The sequence below is a fragment of the Entelurus aequoreus genome, linkage group LG01 (genome assembly GCF_033978785.1).
Source record: "Entelurus aequoreus isolate RoL-2023_Sb linkage group LG01, RoL_Eaeq_v1.1, whole genome shotgun sequence".
In the NCBI taxonomy this organism is placed as follows: Eukaryota; Metazoa; Chordata; class Actinopteri; order Syngnathiformes; family Syngnathidae; genus Entelurus; species Entelurus aequoreus.
Genome location: NC_084731.1, coordinates 2769197 through 2776419, shown reverse-complemented (window position 1 = coordinate 2776419; position 7223 = coordinate 2769197).

Sequence of the window (7223 nt, the reverse complement as noted above, 5' to 3'; positions counted from 1 at the left end):
CAACCTTTTTGTAGCTGGGGACCGGTCAACGCTTGAAAATTTGTACCACGGACCAGGGGGAGAGTGGGTTTTTTTTTTTTGTTTTTGTTTTTCTTTTGTTTTTTTTCCATAAAGAAATACAATCATGTGTGCTTACGGACTGTATCCCTGCAGACTGTATTGATCTATATTGATATATAATGTATATATTGTGGTTTTTATGTTGATTTAATTTAAAAAAAAATATATATATATATATATTATTATTAGGGATGTCTGATAATGGCTTTTTGCCGATATACGATATTCCGATATTGTCCAACTCTTTAATTACCAATACCGATATCAACCGATATATGCAGTCATGGAATTAACACATTATTATGCCTAATCTGGACAACCATGTATGGTGAAGATAAGGTACTTTTTTTTTTTTTTTTTAAATAAGATAACTAAATTAAAAACATTTTCTTGAATAAAAAAGAAAGTAAAACAATATAAAAACAGTTACATAGAAAGTAGTAATGAATGAAAATGAGTAAAATGAACTGTTAAAGGTTAGTACTATTAGTGGAGCAGCAGCACGCACAATCATGTGTGCTTACGGACTGTATCCCTTGCAGACTGTATTGATATATATTGATATATAATGTAGGAACCAGAATATTGATAACAGAAAGAAATGGGGGGAGGGAGGTTTTTTGGGTTGGTGCACTAATTGTAAGTGTATCTTGTGTTTTTTATGTTGATTTAATAAAAAAAAAAAAAAAAAAAAAAAAACGATACAGATAATAAAAAAAACGATACCGATAATTTCCGATATTACATTTTAACGCATAATAATGATAATTAGGGATGTCCGATAATATCGGCCTGCCGATATTATCGGACATCCCTAATTTTTTTTTTTTTTTTTTTTAATTTCTTGCGCGGCCCGGTACCAATCGGTGGTTGGGGACCACTGCTCCGGACCACCAAGCATCGACATGACAACCCGGTTTCAGAGTTACACACTGTTTTATTTTGCAGCAAAGTCCCTTCTGTGCTTTTCAGCTGTCTCTCTCTCTCTCTCTCTCGCTCTCGCTCCAGCTCCACCCCCTCTCTCCTCCCCCGGCTGCTGCCTTTTAACAGAGCGACAGGTGATTTAGATACCCAGGCCCAGGTGGGCCATCTACGCACCTGTCGCTGATCTCGAAGCCGGTCCTGGCACACCCCGCTTCGCTGCAGGTCCGCAGGCCACGCCCCCCTCCACAGGGGGATATTATGATTTGTTTCTCTATTTAAAAGACTTCCTTGTGGTCTACATACCATCTAATGGTGGTTCTTTGCTCAAAATGTTGCATAGATTATATTTTACAAGTGCTGCTTTCTGACTTCAGGACGTGCCATTTTGTGGGCGGTCTTACTTACGTGCCTCCACTTTGACTTTGCCTTCTCCTCGTCATCCATGTTGTACTTTTTGCCCTTTCATAGCGAGTCTACTGACAGATAGAAGTTCCAAGTATGTGTTACTTTGTATTACAAGTGGCAACTGCGGAGGATGCATGTGCATGTACGAGCCAGTCTGCCCCACAACAAAAGAGTATCAAGAAAAAGGTGCTTATTGGCTACGACATCAAACTACACCGGTGGACCGTGCAAAGTACTTTGGGTACAGTATTTTTCGGACCGAATCACAGCAGTGCTCAAATTAAAAAACAGCATTCCCTCTCATGTGATATTGCTTAATTAACATAAATGATGTGCACTTTAACAACTAGGCTTACAACTATACCTAATATATAAAGGGGTGGAAAAGTGACTATTATCTGCAGGGCAAACATTAGCTAACCAGAAGGCAATAACAATGTCAACAAAAAACACCTGCTTAAAAGATCTAATACAAATGTCCCTGAGGAATGTAAGGTGGGAGTATTGTAATTACCTAACGTTACATTATTGTTTTCCATAATAATTTAGCCCCCTCCACAATATTAACCCGACATTAAAACAGAACTAGCTATTTATTGATGAGCAATTGCCGAATCATGTAACATTAGCTTAATGCTAAAAAGCCGTGTTACTATCACATTCTGTAACAGACAAATAATTTCACGTAGGCTAACGTTACCTACCTGCTACCTCTGTCTTTTTCTCGTTTCTCCTCTTCTTTTCTCTTTTTTCTTCCCTGGGCACCTGACAGTTTTGGCCGTTTTGACATCTTGTGTTGATTTTTTGATGTGGTGACGTCCAAAAAGAGTCATGATACGGGAAGGGAGGGGGGGGCGTAATGTTGTAACAAATAATATTTCTATTAAATAGGCTTTACTTTGCATTTTAATTAACGTGGGATTATTTTTTGTATTTAGAAATAATAGTACCAAGTTTGTTTTTTTTTCGGGTTTTTTTCTCCAACATTTGTGGCACTGGCGTGGCGCCCCCTAATGGACGGCGCCCTTAGCATTCGCCCTATGGTCCGTAAAATATGGTACTTTGTTTACCATACATGGAGATATCCGCTGACATCACACTTGAGGCAAATACCAAACGGCTCGTTTTTTTTCCGGAAGTATGAAGAAAGGCAAGATTGTTTTATAAATATCATGCTTTTATTGTTTGATTTCAAATGTTCTGGACTTATGCAGATCCCAAATACACAAAAACAGGCACCAATAGGTAAGGGAAGTTGAATTTGCATAATAGGTCCCATTCATTATGGTCCTAAAAAGTCTTAACTTTGTATTGTTGAAAGCTAACAGACTAAAAATAAATACTAATAGTACTGTAGGTTTCATTTGTGCTGATATCCAATCAGATTGATACCAGTATCAGCCAATACTCACGTTGTCACCGGATGCGACACAGGCCAGCCGGTGTGGTCGGGCCACTTGTACATCGGTGAAGCTCACTCCCTGACGACTAGCTCGGTGGCTAGCACGCTCATCTCATGCGGAGTCCCGAGCGGGGGGAAAAAATAAATAAATAAATGATGCGGCCATTGCGTGAAAATGTTTAATCAGATGAATATTGATGATGGATAAAACCGCGTTAAAAAGTTCTTTTGACAGCCCTAATTTTATTGTCTGTTTTTTTGTCTAATTTGTGTAATCATCAATGGATTTCATACACAATCAGCCAGGACTTGAGCAGGACAGAAAGAGAAGGTCTAGACCAGGGGTCACCAACCTTTTTGGAACCAAGAGCTACTTCTTGGGTAGTGATTAATGCGAAGGGCTACCAGTTTGATACACACTTCAATAAATTGCCAGAAATAGCCAATTTGCTCAATTTACCTTTAACTCTATGTTATTATTAATAATTAATGATATTTACACTTAATTGAACGGTTTAAAAGAGGAGAAAACACGAAAAAAATTACAATTAAATTTTGAAACATAGTTTATCTTCAATTTCGACTCTTTAAAATTCTAAATTCAACCGACAAAAAGACGAGAAAAACTAGCTAATTGAAATCTTTTTGAAAAAAAATAAAAAAAATAATTTATGGAACATCATTAGTAAATTTTCCTGATTAAGATTAATTTTAGAATTTTGATGACATGTTTTAAATAGGTTAAAATCCAATCTACACTTTGTTAGAATATATAACAAATTGGACCAAGTTATATTTCTAACAAAGACAAATCATTATTTCTTCTAGATTTTCCAGAACAAAAATTTTAAAAGAAATTCAAAAGACTTTGAAATAAGATTTAAATTTGATTCTACAGATTTTCTAGATTTGCCATAATATTTTTTTTGAATTTTAATCATAATAAGTTTGAAGAAATATTTCACAAATATTCTTCGTCGAAAAAACAGAAGCTAAAATGAAGAATTAAATTAAAATGTATTTATTATTCTTTGCAATAAAAAAAATAAATTTACTTGAACATTGATTTAAATTGTCAGGAAGGAATTTAAAAGGTAAAAAGGTATATGTGTTTAAAAATCCTAAAATCATTTTTAAGGTTGTATTTTTTCTCTAAAATTGTCTTTCTGAAAGTTATAAGAAGCAAAATAAAAAAAAAAAAATGAATTTATTTAAACAAGTGAAGACCAAGTCTTTAAATATTTTCTTGGATTTTCAAATTCTATTTGAGTTTTGTCTCTCTTAGAATTAAAAATGTCGGGCAAAGCGAGACCAGCTTGCTGGTAAATGAATAAAATTTAAAAAATAGAGGCAGCTCACTGGTAAGTGCTGCTATTTGAGCTATTTTTAGAACAGGCCAGCGGGCTACTCATCTGGTCCTTACGGGCTACCTGGTGCCCGCGGGCACCGCGTTGGTGACCCCTGGTCTACATTGTACATTAAAGGCCTACTGAAAAGAATTTTTTTTATTTAAACGGGAATAGCAGATCCATTCTATGTGTCATACTTGATCATTTTGCGATATTGCCATATTTTTGCTGAAAGGATTTAGTATAAAACAACGTCGATAAAGTTCGCAACTTTTGGTCTCTGATAAAAAAAAACCTTGCCCGTACCGGAAGTAGCGTGACGTTGTCAGTTGTTCACTCCCTCATATTTTCCTATTGTTTTCAACGCAGCTAGAGCTATTCGGACCGAGAAAGCGACGATTACCCCATTAATTTGAGCAAGGATGAAAGATTCGTGGATGAGGAACGTTAGAGTGACGGACTAGAATGCAGTGAAATACATATTTTTTTTCGCTCTGACCGTAACTTAGGTACAAGCTGGCTCATTGGATTCCACACTCTCTCCTTTTTCTATTGTGGATCACGGATTGGTATTTGAAACCACCTGGGATACTATATCCTCTTGAAAATGAGAGTCGAGAACGCGAAATGGACATTCACAGTGCCTTTTATCTCCACGACAATACATCGACGAAGCTCTTTAGCATCTTTAGCATGAGCTAACGTGATAGCATCTGTCTCAAATGCAGATAGAAACAAAATAAATAAATCCCTGACTGGAAGGATAGACAGAAGATCGACGATACTATTAAACCATGGACATGTAACTACACGGTTAATAGATCTCAGCCTGGCAAAGCTTAACAATGCTGTTGCTAACGACGCTAAGGCTAACTTAGCAACCGGAGCTCACAGAGCTATGATAAAAACATTAGCGCTCCACCTACGCCAGCCAGCCCTCATCTGTTTTGCTCAGCAACACCCGTGCTCACCTGCGTTCCAGCGATTGACGGCGCGACGAAGGACTTCACCCGATCATCCGTGCGGTGGGTCTGCTAGCATCGGCTAGGCGTCTGCTAGCATCGGCCACCTACAACGTTCTTCTTTGCAGCCTTCATTGTTCATTAAACAAATTGCAAAAGATGTCCAGAATACTGTGGAATTATGAAATGAAAACAGAGCTTTTTTGTATTGTATTCAATGGAGAAGGCATACCTCTGTTCCCCCGGCTACGTCACGCGCATACGTCATCCTTCGAAGGCTTTTTCAACCGGAAGTGTGGCGGGAAATGTAAAATGTCACTTTATAAGTTAACCCGGCCGTATTGGCATGTGTTGCAATGTTAAGATTTCATCATTGATATATAAACTATCAGACTGCGTGGTCGCTAGTAGTGGCTTTCAGTAGGCCTTTAAGTATACATATAATACACTGTCAGTGTTGTTCTTGTGCAACATGACAATAAGCCACAACGCCCATTGAAAACACATTTTTGTATTCACTTCTCATTTTTTGGCTTAGTCTTTTAACTGAAGTTGCAATACTTGAGCGGTGGAAGATGTTATAAAATGTTACTGTAGTCTTCATTTATTGTGTTGGATTAGTTGCGATGAATAACTTATTTGTCTTACGTCATGAAATTCTCCCTCGCCCTCCTTTGAGCAACGCGGTGGTGTTTCCGCCATGTTACGCAGAAAACGCTCCAAACAGGAAATGACGTGCCAGACCAGATCGCCAAAGTAAGAGCACAGGAAAGCTAACATCTTCACACTGCGTCAGAATGAGATCAAACTAAAACACTTTCTGGCAGTGTTGTTTGATCCAGTTTTTCTTTTCAAACCCCACAATTGGTTTTTGGAGCATTACTTTTTTCAGGTCACCCTGCTTGATCCATGGATTATTATTAACCATGAGGCACTTTTCACAAAGGCACTTAGGCTATTTGTGAGGAAGAGTGGCCTTGACTATTTGGAAACATGTGTTGTCCTGACACGAGGAACAATCCACCACATGTTTTGAAGCTGCCTCAAAGCTTCTCTTTGTTTTGCTGAGTGAAAGTCAAACACTGATGCATAACACAAACATTCTCCTTAAACTACAGCCTGCTTTTGGGCCCATCTACCAAATAGTTGCCAGGATATAAAATGCATAAAAGCACGATAAAATAACTGTTGAATAGTTTTCTTTAACATTGATCTAATTTTATATTTAATTACCGTAATGAAAATGTTTAATTTAAATTACATTTAACACTGGAAGAATACCATTTGTTGCCCCTCTTTCTAAAAGTAGACTTTACCTACAAATGTGTTACTCCTAATCCCTGATCTACTTTTCTTAATTAGGTTACAATTCCCACTCTAATGTTCATGGGTGTCCGCTCAGTCCTGTTACCCTAACTCAGGGGTCGGCAAGCTAAAATGCTGAAAAAACTATATTGGGCCAAAAATACAACAACAACCAAATCTGTATAGAGCTGCAAAAAATGAAAAGCCTTATATAAGTGTTATAATGAAGACAACACATTATGTAAGTGTCTATATTAGCTATATTAGCCTACTATCAAAATGACTTTAAAAGTATTATACAAGTGTTATAATGAAGACAACACATTATGTAAGTGTCTATATTAGCTATATTAGCCTACTATCAAAATGACCTTAAAAGTCTTATATAAGTGTTATAATGAAGACAACACATGATGTAAGTGTTTATATTAGCTATATTAGCCTACTATCAAAATGACTTTAAAAGTCTTATATAAGTGTTATAATGAAGACGACACATAATGTAAGTGTCTATATTAGCTATATTAGCCTACTATGAAAATGACTTTAAAAGTCTTATATAAGTGTTATAATGAAGGCAACACATGATGTAAGTGTCTATATTAGCTATATTAGCCTACTATGAAAATGACTTTAAAAGTCTTATATAAGTGTTATAATGAAGACAACACATGATGTAAGTGTCTATATTAGCTATATTAGCCTACTATCAAAATGACTTTAAAAGTCTTATATAAGTGTTATGATGAAGACAACACATGATGTAAGTGTCTATATTAGCTATATTAGCCTACTATCAAAATGACTTTAAAAGTC